This window comes from Anomalospiza imberbis, chromosome Z (genome assembly GCF_031753505.1).
Source record: "Anomalospiza imberbis isolate Cuckoo-Finch-1a 21T00152 chromosome Z, ASM3175350v1, whole genome shotgun sequence".
Taxonomy (NCBI): Eukaryota; Metazoa; Chordata; class Aves; order Passeriformes; family Viduidae; genus Anomalospiza; species Anomalospiza imberbis.
The window spans coordinates 68,737,235-68,754,364 of NC_089721.1; the positions used below are offsets into that span (position 1 = coordinate 68,737,235).

Genomic DNA, 17,130 nt, shown 5'->3' on the forward strand with positions numbered 1-17,130 from the left:
TCCTACTAAATCAAGTTGCTTGGATCTGTATCCAACCTGACCTTGAATGGTTGCAGGGGCCTCCACCACCTCTCTGGGAAACCTTTGGCAGTGTTTACCACCCTCATTGTAAAATATTTATTCCAAATATCTAGTCTGTATACCCTTCTTAAGCTTAAAACCATTACTCCTGTCCTATCGCTAGAGTCCCTACTAAAAGGTCTGTGTTAATCTTTCTTTTAAGGGCACAATAAGATTTCCCAAGAGCCATCTCTTCTCCAGGCTGTTCAACCCAAATCTCTTAGCCTTTAATTATAGCAGAGGTGCTCCAGCCTTAAGTCTTGTGGCCCTCCTCTGAATCTGGTCCAATAGGTCCATGTCTTTCCTGTACCGAGGATTCCAGAGCTGGATGCAGTGCTTCAAGTAGAGTCTCACTAGAGCAGAGTAAAGGGGACAGTCACCTCCCTTGTTAATCATTCAGGTATGTGGGGATTTCTCTATCTGTACCAGATAGTTGAGGAACTTAGACTCCTTTTCCTTTGCTGACTCAAATGCCTGTGCAGTCTGCATGTTTGACCTTGGGGATGGGAACAGATGGCCTCGCTGTTTTGCTGGGCAGGAGACTCAGTACACTTTAGGGTTGCCTAGGCACTCTCTTATACTGCTGTGCTGTTCTGCAAGTCCTGGGTTTTGATGAGGATTAATTGATATGTCTTCCACATCGAAAATACTTGATTTTCTTAAATTATATGTTGTCCTTGCTGCTGGTCCTCTCATCAGTGGCTGATGAGACATCACTGTTATACCATCAGTTTGGTGTCTTCCTTGTACTATAAACTCTCTGTTCACACAGTTTTACAAGAAGTGCATTTCCTGGATCCCCTGTAGGTTTCTGTATGGTCCACTGTTGATAATTCCGATACAAAAGTCATGGGCAATACCATCATTTGCCAGAATGAGGAAGGGGCAAAATTGCAAGAACTGATCATAAAGGCTTATCATAAAGAGCATGTGTAAAACTGGTGACACCTAGCCTTTTATGTGCATGAAAAGCATTGCAGGGTATGGCATAAGCTGTACATACTGAGCACTTTCTGCTCTTCCCTCTGTGCTTGCTATACACTGGTGGACTTAAGTGAGTGCAAGCTAACCACTGAGTTGAGGCTCTTGCATCTGCACTAGCAAATAAAACATGTTATGTGAACTCATGGAATGTACCTTCCGTGGGTTGCATTGGAAAGTGTTTTAAAAAGCTGTATGAAGTTTGTATGTACAAGAATCAAAGCACGATAACTGAGTGTAATAGATTTGCCTTGAAAATGTATGAGCTTTAGGATGAACTAAAATGCTATAGTACCACATCCATGGATAATTCAGAAGCTTGACATGTTAATCAGTATTTTCAGTATAATTAGTAACTTAGAGATAAAAAGGGAGGGTTTATGACCTTTGGAAGAAGAAGTAGGTAATTCAGGAAGAGTACAAAGGTGTCATTAGCACATGTAGAGAGAAAATTAGAAAGGCAAAAACTCAACTAGAACTCAATCTGGCCACTGCTGTGAAAGATAATAAAAAGGTATTTATAAATACCTCAACAAAAGGAAGGCCAAGGAAAATCTCCATCCTTTATTGGGCATGGTAAACATCACCAAGGAAAAGGCTGAGTTCCTCAATGTCCTCTTTGCCTCAGTCTTTAACAGTAAGACTCGTCCTCAGGGCAACCAGCTCCCTAGCTGGGGTACAGGGAGCAGAATAGATCTTCTTCAATTCACAATGAAGTACTGAGCCATTTAGACACTCGGAATTCTATGGGGTTGGATGGAATTCATTCAAGGGTACTGAGGGATCTGGCAGAAGCACTCACCAAGAAAATCTCCACCATTAGTTCTGGCTAACTGGGAAGGTCTCAGACCTGGAGGCGGATCAACGTGATGCTCATCCACAAAAAAGGTCGGAAGGAGGATCTGGGGAACTACAGGCTGATGAGTCTGACCTCACTGCTGGGGAGGGTTGTGGAACAGATTATCTTGATTGTGATCACTCAGCACATACAGGACAACCAGGGGATCGGGCCCAGCCAGCAGGGATTTAGGAAAGGCACGTCCTACTTGGTCAATGCAATCCCCTCTTATGACCAGGTGACCTGCCTAATGGATGACGGAAGAGCTGTGGATATTGTCTACCTGAAATTCAGCAAAGCTTTCAATATTGTTGCCCATGGCATTTTTCTGTAAAAGCTGGCAGCCTGTGTCTTGGACTGGTACACTGTTTACTGGGTTAAAATCTGTCCGGGTTGCCAGGCCAGAGCATGGTGGTGCAAGGAGTTACATCCAGCTGGTGGCTGGTCACAAGTGGTGTTCCCCAGGGCTCAGTACTAGATCTAGTTCTGTGTAGTATCTTCATCAGTGACCAGTACGAGGGTGTCAAGTGTACCCTTCTGAAGTTTGTGAACAACACCAAGTTGGGTGAGAGTGTTGATCTGCTGGAGAGTGGGAAGATTTTTCAGAGGGATCTGGACAGGCTGGATCATGGGTCAAGGTTTACAGGTCCTGCCCTGGTGTCACAGCAACCCCAAGCAGTGTCATAGGCTGGGGCAGAGTGGCTGCAAAGCTGCCCACAGGAAAAGGCCCTGGGGGTGCTGGTGACAGCAGCTGAACATGAGCCAGTAGTGCCCAGCTGGCCAAGAAGGCCAATGGCATCCTGGCCTGTATCAGCAATAGTGCGGCCAGCAGGAGCAGGGTAGGGATTGTCCTCCTGTACTCAGAGCTGGTGGGGCCACACCTCATATCCTGTGTTCAGTTTTGAGCCCCTCACTTCAAGACAGACATTGAGGTTCTGAAGCATGTCCAGAGAAGGGCAATGGAGCTGGGGAAGTGTCTGGAGCACAAGTCCTCTGAGGAGCAGCTGATGGAGCTGGGGTTGTTTAGGCTGGAGAAAAGGATGCTCAAGGGAGACCTGATCACTCTCTACAACTGCCTGACCGAAGGGTATAGCCAGGTGGGGTTTGGCCTCTTCCCCCAGGCAACAAGTGACAGGACAAGAGGAAATGGCCTCAAACTGTGCCAGGGGAGGTTCAGGTTGGACATCAGGAGGACTTCCTTCACTGAAAGGGTAGTTTAAGCATTGGGATGGGGTGCCCAGGGACTTGGTGAAGTCACTATTCCTGGAGGATTTTAAGAAATTTCTGGATGTGGCACTAAATTCTATGGTTGAGTTGACAAGGTGGTAATGGGTCAAAGGTTGGACTCAAGGATCTTAGAAGTCTTTTCCAACCTAATGATTCTGTGGTCATGTGATTTAAAGTAGCTTAGAGTTTGGCTGCACTGTGTTTTTAATAAACAGGTGTCATACACAGAAGTGTCAGTAATTATTTTTGAAATTATATTGAGATATGTTCCTAGAGCACTTTTAGCTGTTATAATGAGTAAAAATAACCCAGGTGCAGCATAAGACATTTGTTCTTCAGTATCTGATACTAAAAATGTGATATTAAAAATGTGAAATACTTTTAGTAGGCATATATTATGCCACATTATATGGGAAATAAAGAAACACAGATTTGTTTGGTTGCCATGCAAAATCTGATATTATAGAAGCCACTGAGAATCTGTATTTCTTTTCAGAAAATTACAACAATTTTCAGCCCTAATCCTGAAAGAAGTTCCTTTGATTATAGAATTCAGGGGTTTTAGTTGTTTAACCAGAGTTGGGATAGTCATTTAAACAATTGCTGCAAAGGTAATTTTGCTCCAAATTTTTAATGTAAGGGAATGGTGGCAAATTGATGACTATTGTAGGTGTGGCGATGTCTGACACTCCTGAGTCTAAGCAGTGGTGTTTGTACAGCACCAGAGAAGTGTTCAGCTCTCTGGCTGGCCATAGATGAGGCTTTAAACTTTCTTCTTTATGCTCAAATACAATGGCAGAAAAGTCTTTGGATGGGTGGGTGGACTTACCATCTCGATCTATTCTGATTAAATCATTCCACTCCAGACAGTGACAAAGGATGAAGTAATTAATTGCCACTTTCTGCACACTGGTATCCAGCAGAGTTAGTACAAGTCCTTGCCTTCACCACAGTGTGGCTGGACTTCATAACTGCTGTGAACACCAAGTGAGCATTGTCCTTTCTAGAAGAACAATTTTCAGACTACCTGAAGTAGTAAATGCAGCACACAGTACTGTTTGTGAGAACTCTACTGCCTACTCCATGAGTGGGTGATACTGCAGATGAAATTTAAGAATCTAGTAGAGACCTTCTCTAATACAAATATCTACCTGGAAATATGCCTAGAAGATCTTAATTTAAATTCAGCATACAATTATAAACCAAACCATCCACTTATTTACATAGATTTATTTGGCTTCCTTACTGAAGTCAAATGGGGATACTTCATCGCTGGCTGGGCTAGAGTAGACCAATCTAGGGTCTTCTAGTACGCTTGGCATCTGTAAACAACAGCCCTTGTTTGTGATATAAGGCTTTGTGTGTTAAGTCAGCGAACCAAACACATACAATGTTATGAAAATGCAGTGGGAGTTGTGGTATACAGTCAAGACCATTATAGCTGCCTTTTGGTATAAATATGTACAGTTTTCCAGTACAGTTTTTTACCCATTGCAGTGAGCCTGGAGAAAACATTTATTCAAGCCTCTTCTGTATATTTTTATTTCTTTCCTAATTTGTACAATCAAATCTATCAAAATCAAAGTCTGTTGCATACTAAAGCTTAAAATCTGTTGCTATTTTAGGATTTAATTATTTTATTTTTGGTAGCATCTGAAATTAAAATAATGTAAAAAGGCTCAAAAAATGTATGTCCCATTCCACATAGGCAGAGTCCCATTTACTTGCCTGCAGCTCTGTGAGGTTCTCCAGCTCATTTTCAGTCTGTGATACTTCTCCTGGAAGCTGATCTTGCAACAGAACAAGGCTGTCTGTGTGCATGAGTGGTGGCTGTAGGGCTGTGAAATGGAGACAGACACGTCTGTCACAGCAACAGTGGTCAAGCAGTGGGGGCTGCAAGTGCCCAAAAGGCCTACCCCAGGAGGCTGATGGGGGACTTGGGCTGCGCAATCACAACAAGCCTCATGCTTGTTTAAAGGGACAGGAGGCAGGAAGAGCAGAAGTACTGTTTGTGACAGCTCGATAATCAGGGCAGGTGCAACTGCTGCCAGCAAGCCTGCTCCATAACCTTGGCTTCTAACTCAAGGGGTGAAACAAGCTCTAGTTCTTTGAAGAGCATGGACGTGAAATCCTTCCTTGCTAAGAGCATCACATGAGTTTTCTCAGCAGGCTCCCTGGGCTGTGCAGGACCATCTTATGGGTAACTGTGGGCCGGGGTAAGCAGGGGCAAACTGTGAGTGCAGAGTTTCCTCACCAGGCTGCTGGTCATGGGATTGCCAAGCAGAAGCATGGCATAGCAGCACAGCAGGTAAGTCAGTACAGGTGAGCCCAGGATATCATGTGCCCTGCAACAGCAACTAGGAAAGGCAAAGGCCAAGACTCAAGGCACAAGGTGAATGGTCAAAAAAATGGGCACAACTGCCATTAGAAGATAGGGGCAGAAACAAATTTTGGTTTTCATCCCTCTTAAGGCTAAAACCTCTTTCTTTTTTTTTTTTTTTTTCCTCAGGTGCTGTCTTGCTTTCTTAAAGCATGTGATATATAGAATGAAAGACTATAGATCTACTCCATGTGCCCTTGTACTTTCTAAATACAAATTCAGATCCTGTTCTTTCTTGATGAGAGAATACTGACATTAGCACAGTGTGTCCAGTCTTTGTTCCTGTTACTGTGCTATCCTACCATTGGGTCTAAATGAGGTTCTAGCTCCAGAACTGTAGAAGCCTCAAAGCTAGTTGGCACCTCTGGAGCACACAGGGTCCCACCCCTGCCCAGAACAGATCAGCCACAGCAGGTTGCTTAGGAGTCTGTGTCCAACTAAGTTTGAGTATTTCTAGGGATGGAGACTAAACAACTTCTCTGAGCAGCCTGTTCATGACTACCCTCATTCAGCCTTCAGTCACCCTCACTGTAAAAACACTTTCCTCTTATTTTTGAAAGGAATTTTGAGTATTTTGATTTTTGCTGTTTCTGCTGTCACTGGGGACCACTGAGAGGAGCCTGGTTCTGTCTTTCCTTTTCAGATATGTATATATAGTGATAAGATCTCCCTGAGATTTCTCCACACATAGCTCTCTCAGCCTTTCCTTCAGTGAGAGATGCTTCAATCTCTTTATCATTGTGACACTTTGCTGGACTCACTCCAATATGTTCATGTCTCACTTGTGCTGGAGAGCTCAGGACTGTGCACAGCACTCCAGGTGTCTTTCATCAGGACTGAGAAGATGTTGCATCCTGGGTTTGGGTTCAAATTATGGGTTTTTTCTTTGTTAGTTTTCCAGTTCTCTGTACCCTCGTGCATCCCCCAGGTTTTCCCCAGTGCGGTTTTCATGCCCGTCTCCCCGTTCTCACTGTCCCACTCACCCCAAAGTCCCGTGTCCGCCCCTGCCGTGTTCCCATTGGTCGCTGTAGTACACGTCATCACCACGATGTCTGTACCCATTGGGCGGGAGGGCTCCATGTCCACCCTGTCCCTTCCCTATTTCATCCCACTCCTCGGCATGCTCAAGGCCATTTGCGTCCGTGCAAAGCTGGGAGCGGCTGCAGCTTTTCCACCGCAGCTCTCACAGCCAATAAAGCATCGAGCCGCCACGCGGACGGATTTGGACGAATTCCCTGCCTCTTTGTTTCTTCGCTCGCGCCGAAGGTGAAGCGCGGCCAGCAGCCCACCCCGGAGCGCGGCAGCAAAAGCGCTTGGGAACTCTGGTGAGCCCTGGCCCCGATGAAAAGCTGAGACGCCCAAGCTGGGCGTTCGAGAGCTGACCGGGGCCAAGAAAAGTAACGCGCAGCAGCGAGAAGAGACTAAGGATGAAGGATTCCCTGGCTGCTGACAACACTCTTCCTATTACAGACAAGGAGGCTGTCGGCCTCTGCTGTGAATGCATGTTGCTGGCTCATGGTCTACTCATCTTCCAGGCCCTCCAGATGTTTTTTGGTCAAAGCTTCTTCCCAGCTCATTGGTCCTTAGCCTGTGGTGGTGTGGAGGGTTATTTTCCTCCAAGTGCAGGACTTGGCATTTTCGCTGATGTTTCTGTTGACCCATTTCTCCAGCCTGTCCAGATCTGTCTGAATAGCAATGCTCATCTAAGTTTTGTGTCATCTGCAAATTTTCTAAGGTTGCACTCTTGTCCCACCACTTCTAGACCCATAATGAAATTGTTAAACAATAGTAGACTCAGTCTCAGTCCCTGTAGCATACCAGTAGTGACCATCCCACACTAGATGGTGTTTGTGCAAGTTACCATAACCCTTTGAGCCTGGGATTGAAGTGAGGATGATATGTCTGTAGTTTTTTGAATCCTCCTTTGTGCTCTTCTTGAAGATGGGGATGGCATTTGTTGTTTTCCAGTCTTCAGGAACCTCTTCCGGTTGCAGTGACCTTTTGAAGATACTCAAGAATGGCATCACAAAGACAAGGGCCAATTCCCTCAGCACTCATATGTACAACCTGTCAAGTCCTGTGGATGCATGAATATCCAGTCTATTTAAATGTTCTCTCACCTGCTCCTCCTCCACCAAGGATAAGTATTCCTTGTCCCAGTCTTCCTCTGTGGTTCTAGTGAACTGGAATAGCTTTTATCTCTTAAGACTGAGGTGAAGAAGGTAATGATTGCTTGGCATTTACTATGTCCTTTACTTCTACATCCCTGACCATTCAGCAATGAGCCCACATTTTCCCTTCTCTTTTTCCCATCAATGAACCTGTAGAAAGCTTTGTTTTTCTCCCCATATCCCTTATCAAAGTCAACTTTCCTAACTCTTTATAAACACCTCCCCTCACATTAGAATTTGCCTTATAATCCTTAGCCACTGAGGCAGAGAGCCAGCCCAGGGCAGAGACCCATGCATCCTGACTGCTCTCTCACATAAAAGATGATGTCCCCTCCTCACCTTCCCAGCCTGTCCTTCCTGCAGATCCTGAATCTGCCATTTCACTTCTCCCATTCTATGAGCTGTCCTAGCATTTTCTCTGATCACCAAATATTGTACTTTTAAGTACTAAGTAACTGTCACTGTCATGATGACTAATGTATTTTCATAATCTTTGTGAATCACAGAAATCCTATTGTACTTCAGTATTTGGACCGCATTTCCCAAGAATCTAAGTGATAATGTGAATCTAAGAATCTAAGTGATTCCCAAGAATCTAAGTGACAATATATGTGATAAAAGTTCACTCTTACTTTACATCACTCTTAAGAAAAGTCAAGAGTATATTTTCTGAATTTAGACATCCCTTATACAGAATTTCATGAAAGGTTTTAGATGAATGCATTTTTAAATGACCGTGATTAAGTGGATGTATCAAAAATTAGAAGTTATTTCAAGTAACTGTAGCATGTTTTATCTTTTACTTTTGGCAAGGTGTAGGGGGAGCATTAAGATCTAGATTGTGCAAGTTGCTTACTGCCAAATTCAGTGTCTATTCAAATACAACAGTATCATCCAAAAGAGTACAAAGACAGTTTTTGAGGACAGGAGAACAGAAACATGAAGAAGGGTGAAGATTTTTCCAGGATCACACACTGAACCAAAAGATAGAAAAAATTGTATCCTCATATTCTGCATCTTGGTAAGAATATTTTTATTCTCTGATACCTATGCAACTATTACACAAGTTCATAAGGTACAATTTAAACCCAGGAATTTCATGACACTGTCCTATATGTTCCATACGTCTATATCCATTCAGAGAGTACAATCTGTAAGTTGTGGTTGGTGGCTGCAGAGACACAAGAAGCACTTTTGGCATGCAGTCCAAAAAGTATATGTTCATAGTCTCACTATGGACAGAATGGAAGGATTTTGGTTAAAATTAGTGCAGATCTAGTCCAGGCAATGGAAAGGGAGTTGTGGCGGAAGGGTAGGTGTTTTCAGCCCAATACCCAGAAACATATTTGTTGCAAAAGTGAGTATACAGTATCTACCAAAAGTGGAAGCTTTTCATTTTCATGGCTGCCCATGAAGATCACAGGAAGATTAGTTGCCAGATTAGTAGGAGGGATTCACTGTCCCTTATGAAGGCCAAAACTATTTAGCTTTCAGGTTATCCACTGTTCACAGTGTTGTGATCCTAAGCCTTTCATTCTGGTAGAACAACAACATAGAAACAACATAGAATCATAGAATCATCTGGTTTGGAAAAGACCTCTAAGAGCATAAAGTCCAACCATTAAACTCCACTGTCAAGTACACCATTAAACTTGTCCCCAGGTTCCACGTTTCCACACCTTCTAAATCCCTCCAGAGTTGGTAACTCCACCAACCTCCCTGGGCAACCTGTTTCAATGCTTGGGCACTCTTTCTGTGAAGAAAATTTTCCAGTATCCAAACAAAACCTCCATTAGCACCCTTGAGGCCATTTCCTTTTGTCCTGTCACTTTGTTACCTGGGGGAAGAGGCCAAACCCCACCTTGCTACAACCCCCTTTCAGGCAGTTGTAGAGAGCAATAAGATCTTCCCTGAGTCTCCTTTATTCCAGCCTAAACAGCCCCAGCTCCCTCAGCCACTCCTCAGAGGATTTGTGCTCCAGACCCTTCCCCAGCTCCACTGCCCTTCTCTGGACATGCTCCAGCACTTTCATGTCTTTCTTGGAGTGAGGGGCCAAGGACTGGACTTGAGGTGTGTCCTCACCAGCTCTGAGTACAGGGAGACAATTCCTGCCCTGCTCCTGCTGGCCACACTATTTCTGATACAGGCCAGGATGCCATTGGCCTTCTTGGCCACCTGGGCACTGCTGGCTCATGTTCAGCTGCTGTCACCAGCACCCCCAGGGCCTTTTCCTGTGGGCAGCTTTGCAGCCACTCTACCCCAGCCTGTGGCACTGCCTGGGGTGGTTGTGACAGAAGAGCAGGACCTGGACTTGGTCTTGTTTAATATCACACCATTGGCCTTGGCCCATGATCCAGCCTGTCCAGATCCCTCTGAAAAATCTTCCCACTCTCCAGCCGATCAACACTCTCACCCAACTTGATGTCATCCATAGAGTGCCAGAGAGTGCACTCAGTTCCCTGTCCAGATAATCAGAAATAATATTAAGCAGAACTGCCCCGGTACTGACCCCTGGGGAACAGCATTGATTACCAGCCACCAGCTGGATATAACTCCATCCCCCACCACCCTCTGGGCCAGGCCATATGGCCATTTTGCTTTCACAGTGTACAGTGCTCTGATCTAAGCCAGTTTCTCCAAGAGAATGCTGTTGGAAATTGTGTCCAAAGCTTTACCAAGTCCAGGTATACAATATCCATAGCCTTTCTCTCATCCAGTAAGCATGTCACTCTGTCATAGAAGCAAATTGGGTTCATCAAGCAGCATCTGACTTCTACAAACCCATACTGACTGGCTCCGATCCCCCTGGTTGCTCTACAGTTGCCACAAGATGAGACTTGGGATGATCTATTCCATGCCTTTCCATGGCACCAAGGTCAGGCTGATAGGCCTGTAGTTCCCTAGGTCCTCTTTCCAGCTCTTCTTATAGATGGGAGTAATATTTGTCAAAATCCACTCATCTAGGACCTTCCTGGGTAGCCAGTGCTGCCAATGAATCATAGAAAATGGCTCAGCAATCACTTGTACCAGCTCCCTTAGTACCTCTGGTTTCATCTCATCTGGCCTCCTAGATCTGTGTGTCAAAGTGGTGTAGCAAGGCATGACTGTTCCCCCCTGGATTGTGTGAGCTTCATTCTGCTCTCCATTGCTGTTTTCCAGCTCAGGTGGCCAGGTACCCTCAAAACACCTTGTCCTGCCATTGAAGACTGGTAAAGGTGCCATCAAGTATCTCAGCCTTTTTCTTATCCTTTGTCACTATATTTCTCCTAGCATCTAGTAAGGGATGGAGATTCTCCTTAGCCTGCCTTTGTTGAGAATATATTACAGAAACATTTTTCATTGTCTTTTATGACAGTTGTCAGATCAAGTTCTAGTTGGGCTTTGGCCCTTCTAATTTTCTCCCTGTACAATTTCATTACATATTTGTAGTCCATCTGAGTTGCATGCCCCTTAAGGCTTAAACTCTCCTCTTTTTTACTTGGGTTCCAGCTAAAGCTCCTTGTTCAGCCAGACTGGTCTTCTTCCCCGGCACCTTGTCTTTTGGTACATGGGGACAGCCTGCTCCTGTGTTTTTAAGATTTCCTTCTTGAAGAATGTCCAGCCTTCCTGAACATCTTTGCCTCTCAGGACTGCCTCCTAGGGCTTTCTGTAAATCAGTGTCCATAAACAGGCTACAGTCTATCCTCTGGAATTCCAAGGTAGCAGTTTTTCTGACCTCCATTCTTTTCCCTCTGAGAATTGAAAACTGTCGTTTAATGATTGCTATGGCCAAGACAACCATCACATCACCCATCAGTCTTTCTCTGTTCATAAGCAACCGTTCTAGAAAATGCTTTCCCTAGATTGTTCACTCAACAGCTGTGTCAGGATGTTATCTGCCACATACCCCAGAAATCTCCTAGGCTGTTGTATTCCAACAGACATCTGGTAAATCGAAGTTTTTCACAAGAACAAGATCTAATGCTTGTGAGACTTCTCCCAGCTGCTTATAGAATATTTCGTCTTCTTCTTCATCTTGGTTGTGTGGTCTGTAATGGAAACCCACCAGGATATCTGCTCTGTTGGCCTTCCCCCTCATTCTTACCCAAAAACCTTCAACTCCATCATCACAATTATTAAGCTCTAGATAATCAAAACACTCTAGCACACAGGCCTCCCCTCTGCCTCCCTTGCTCATCCCTTCTGAAGAGTTCAAAGCCTTCTGTTGCAGCATTCCAGTTGCCTGAATCATCCCACCATGATTCTGTGATGTTGACTATGTCATAGTATTGCTGCTGCACAGTGGCTTCCAGCTCCTCCATTTCTTATCCATGCTGTGTGCATTGGTGTAGAAGCAGTTCATTTGGGATATTGATCCTGCCACCTTTCCAGGGAGAGAAGCTCTACTGCTTATGTCACCATTTGCAGGCACATCTGTGGTTTCTAAGGCATCAACAGCCCACACATCTTTGCTGTTGCATGGTCTCAATACTCTACATCTATTGAAATGGCTGCATAAGCAACCTTGGTAGCATACCACCCCTCAGTGTCATGCTGTCCCCAGGCTTATCTCTAGTGGGCCTGGTTTTATCCCTTTCCCCTAGACTTTCTTGATGAGTCCTGTTGGCTCTTGTGCAAGTTCCTTTTCCTCCTTTGAGACAGGTGTACACCATCTGTTGCCAGCAGGCCTGGTGTAATGTAAACCAACCCATGACCAAAGAACCCACAATTTTGCCAGAGACACCAAGTTCAGAGCCAGGTAATGGTCTGTGATCTTCCTGTTTCTTCTCTCATGATTCCCTGCAAGTGGCAAGAGAGAGGAGAACAAACACTACCTGTGCTCCTGATCACTTAACCACTCATCCCAAGGCCCTAAAATCTCTTGTTTGCCCATGGACAGAGGCCAGGACCATGAGGTTCTGATTCCCCCACTCGCTGTTACACATTGTGTATTTGTGAGCAAAATCCTGGGAAGGGGAGGAAAAGCAACATGAAGGTACTCGTTTCTGCACATCAGAATGAAGAAGCCTGTAGGAGGAAGGAGAGAATATATCCTAAAACAAGGCAAAAAAGCAGAGAGGAAAAAACAGTATTAGCAGCAGGTGAGCATTTTGACAGACAATTTTTTAGTAGGTGTTAAGTTCAAGGATAGTAAAAGAAGAAAATAAAATACCAAAATTCATTATGTTACATGTTTTTTGGCCTATTGCAGCTTTTTATCCTTCACCTCTTTTGATATGTGGTGCCATTTTGCTGAGTAACCCCTAGTAGTAGGATGCAGGCATTGCATGTTGCTTTTGATGCAGACAGCAAAGACATTATGGTGAGTGTAAATGATGAGGTGTTTGGTGTCCCTTTGGTATGTAAAGATTTTGGAATATTTGTAAAATTAATGTTTGATTCTGACATTTCTGGAATCCTAAGCATAATTTCATAAATTTAATATTCTTTCAACCTGTTTTTTTTCTGTAGGGAATGTTAAAAGAATCAGCAGTAGAAATAATTCTGTCATGTCATGTCATTCATAGCCAATTAGACTCTCATCAACTTTTAGAATACTCACACGTGATTATATGTAATTCTCTGTCTACAAATCCAAAGAGCCAGGAGGGTGCCTTCAGAAAAGAATTGTTTACTTGTTTATGCACTTTAGTTGAAGAAATAGGATTCTAGAACAAAACTACTGTAAAATTATATATTAATTCTAACATGTACTTTCTTATAAATATATGGCATTATGTTTTTAATACTAGAATGTTTTCTTTTTACAAGTTCTTATACAATAGTTTCTCCTTTACAGTTACTTTGGGTTTTTTGTTTTGTTTTGGGGGCTGGGGTTAGTTTGGGGTTTTTCGTTTTTTGTTTGTTTGTTTGGGGATGTTTTGGTTCGGTTTGGGGTTGTTTTTTTCGTTTGTTTTTTTTTTTTTTTTTTTTGGTAAATTCCTTGGAGACATCAAGATTATTGAAGCTCTATTTTTTTATTTCATTCATATTTTGTGTTTTTTAATATAATGCAAAATCAATGGTATTCTATTGGTTTCTTCCCTCAATATATATTGCATTTTTCTTGTCTGTGTTCAAATAGACTTAATCAAAACATGAAAAGCAATTTCTCTTGTGCTGGCCCATTTGCTTAAGCCTCTAGGCTCCATGCTTATTTAATCTATATAGTTATTAGTTTACTTAGCATGATAGTTAATTTCAAAATATGATCTTTTCACTTTTCATAAAAAAAATCCAGTTTATGGTATTATTTAAAGTACAACCCTATCTGAAAAATTATTTCATAATTTTTTATTAGACATTTTTTATTAGATAAAGACTCTATATATCCAGACAAGACAGATGTGATGTGAACCCTGGAGATCTCATAAGCAGTGTGAGAGACAGGGGAAAAACTAAACAAGAGAGGAAGAAAAGCTAACCTTCACAGGTGCATGTAAGCACTGTAGGACTTCCTGTCCTACTGAGAGAAGAGCCCAGTTGCTCCAAAAGAAAAAAGGATTAAAGGAAGAACGTGGGGTTCTGCAGTGTTTGCTTGTTTTTTATGCTTCAATAGGGAACAAATATCTGGGGAGCCAACTTAGGATGCCTGTAACCACTGCAGAAGATAGCATGCCAAGCAATGACTTTATCCACTACTCTTCAGCCTTCCATTTGTATACCAGAATGTGTTTATGCCTTCTCAGGAGGCATTTTGACAATAGTAAGCCACATATAAGTGACTGCAGTGAAGGTAGAGGCTGAGTAGCATTCAAGAACTAATCAGAAATAATTAAAAGCAGAAGAGGAAAATACCTGTGTGATATTGTGGGGCTAACAAGATGCACTGTGGATGGTAGCTTGCTGCTACCATTGCTGGCTGCTAGTTTAAAGTGTCATTCTATTATTCTCCTTCATTGGCCCAGTAATGCATAATGCAGCAAGTAGCCTCAATATTCTTTTTTTTTTTTTTTTTTTTTTCTGTTACGATGGTCTTGTGTGAGCACACAAGTCCTTTTCTAATCAGTCATTGTTGGAAGGAAGCTAGCTCAGCACTTTTAGGAAGCCTCTCCAGGAGACTCCCTCAAAAGTCATCCTGAAATCACAGTGTAAATTTTCAAGTATAAGGAAATTTGAGTTCTAACAGCAGTCCAAAGCAAACTAAGCATAAAACTGTCAATCTTCCTGCACCAAGGCTCCATTACATACAAAAATTTAAGAATGGATAACTGCCCTTAAGGACACAGTTGGTCTCTGTCACTCCTGCCTCTGCTGTTTATAAAACTTTGAAAAGATCACCCTTACACACCCCAGCTCAGATTATAACTTCTCTGTGCATGTTAGAAAGGAAATACTGAATCTCATTTTCTGGTATTTTAAAATATCGATATGGCTGTAACCAGCACACATCAGTACTAGAAAAACACCAAGGAAGTAGTAAAGCTGAACACCAGATACTTGCCATGCAAGCATTTTGAGCTATCATAGTTCAATTTTGCCAAGGTGTCAGTTTCCCAAAAAAGCTGGACAAAGGAAAACTTCCACAGTGTCTGGGACCAGCACCATCAAAAGAGAAAGTAAAGAACAAGTCAAAACAATTTGCTAACAAAAACAAGGTTGCTAATGGTTCTTTCAGCCTCTAAAATTGGCTGTACAGATTCTACTGTATCTCCTGCTCAGAGAAATTATAGGAATCTCTGTCCTGACCTTTCCTGTTTGTCTGGGCCAGAAGCAATGCCAGACACGCTGCCTGGCAGGTAAGTGTTTATACAGACCATCAGCCCACTCTTTGTCCCTAATAGCCACATTTATAGGACCTTCAAAAAATTATCTGTCAGTCTTATGAAGTAAAAATAAGTGGGAAAATGTTTAAAGACTTCCCAGCAAAACTATTGTAGGAACCTAAACTTGAGTAGTCCTAATGCTGTTAGAACAATTTTATCTATTTTTACCTTTGGAAAGATAATGTAGAAACCAGTTAGAAAGTTTCTATTATAGGAGAAACTTAATTTAGTAGTAGTATTTCCATTTTCACAGGAATAACAGCATATCTCAATCTAAAGAGAAAAAAAAGTAATAAACAAACGGTAAGGAAATGTTTCTTCAGCCTTATACCTATAATGGCATTCATGGGTATTGATTTAAAAAACTAATACTGTCAAAGTAGCCAAGTGAAAATAACTAGTTACTACTTCCAGAAAATATGGTTTGAAATATTTAAGATTTTTAAAGAGACTATACTTGCTCAGACTGTACTTACCTTGACAAGTATTTTTCCTGAGTCACATGTTCCTAAAATGAAGTAATATTTAAAGATCAAAATATAGCCTTAAATATGTGTGAGATATTTTCTCTAGCTGCATAAGGACAACTACTTTAATCCCCAGCCATTACGAGAAAAACAACCTGCCTTTTCATCTTCCTAAACATGATTTGTGTCTTGCAACATTTTACTCCATCTTGCCTCCAATTACTTTGCAGTTTATTCTCTGTACTCCTGCATCTCATTTACTTACCTTCTCTTCACACTTTAGGGTTCTACTGTACATTTTCCAATATCTCTTTTGCTCTTTTGCTTCTCACACTTTCTAAGCAGCATTTCACAGTGCTCTGTTCAAATCAACTATCCTCCCCATACACAGAATGATAGCAAATCCTGGTAACATTGCTATCCAGTTTACAAAAAAAAAAAAAAAAAAAAAAAAAAAAAAAAGCCATACATAAAGCATTTTAGCATCAACTTAACTTCTAAGTCTGCCTGTTTACTGAAAATTCAACTCTGCAATAATTTAACACATCTATGTGTGTTAAAATTCTCTGACTTGGGGTAAGCAATGCTTTGTTTTTAAGCCAGCAGAGCAATATCAGGATATCAAAACTCAAAGGCTGCTGATGTACTGTATCAACTAAACCTGGGATAGTTTTTGTTAACTAATATATGTAACCTGCATGGGTCTTTTTTGCAGTCTGAATTTTCCATGGAACTGTACTAGCTTACATGACTTAATTAGAAAACAAATACTAATGTTAGAGGAAAAAGTGTCTATCCGGTTGACTTCAGTTCTGCAGAAAGTAATGGAAATGCATGGACTTTTGGGTGGGAAAAGGAGACCGCTGAACATTACCAGTTACATGCCACAATATACACACCAAGGTTTGTCATCACTGCTAACATAAATAAATTAACAATTGGAGATAATATACACTTTCTACAATGCCCTGGACAAAGCTGGAACCTGTCCAGGTGCAAACCATGTGCATTACAATAATAACGGTAAAGCAAAATGATAATAGATAATGATAATAATGGAATGATAATGATAATGATAATAATAGAATTTTAAGTTCAAGTCAAAATGGAACTAAAAAGCATTTAACCATTTCTCTTTGAAGAGGATTATGTAAGACTGTGGGATGACACAAATGACAGCATTTATATATGCCAAAATACAGCACTAAAACAGCTAAAATTGTTCAGAACAGAAAAGATTTACAAAATTATTTTTACATAC

General features: G+C 42.1%; 2 long non-coding RNA genes across 2 annotated transcripts; one reads left to right on the forward strand and one right to left on the reverse strand.

Moving 5' to 3' along the window:
* Nucleotides 1-3,718: 3,718 nt before the first annotated feature.
* Nucleotides 3,719-5,042, reverse strand: LOC137465095 (uncharacterized). Its single transcript, XR_010994559.1, has 2 exons — nucleotides 4,330-5,042; nucleotides 3,719-4,203 (listed from the first exon to the last, which is right to left on the reverse strand). It is a non-coding gene; the product is annotated as an uncharacterized lncRNA (long non-coding RNA).
* Nucleotides 5,043-11,818: 6,776 nt separating this feature from the next.
* LOC137464682 (uncharacterized) lies at nucleotides 11,819-15,395 on the forward strand. The gene is made up of 3 exons (XR_010994354.1): nucleotides 11,819-12,405; nucleotides 12,544-12,632; nucleotides 15,255-15,395. It is a non-coding gene; the product is annotated as an uncharacterized lncRNA (long non-coding RNA).
* Nucleotides 15,396-17,130: the final 1,735 nt, after the last annotated feature.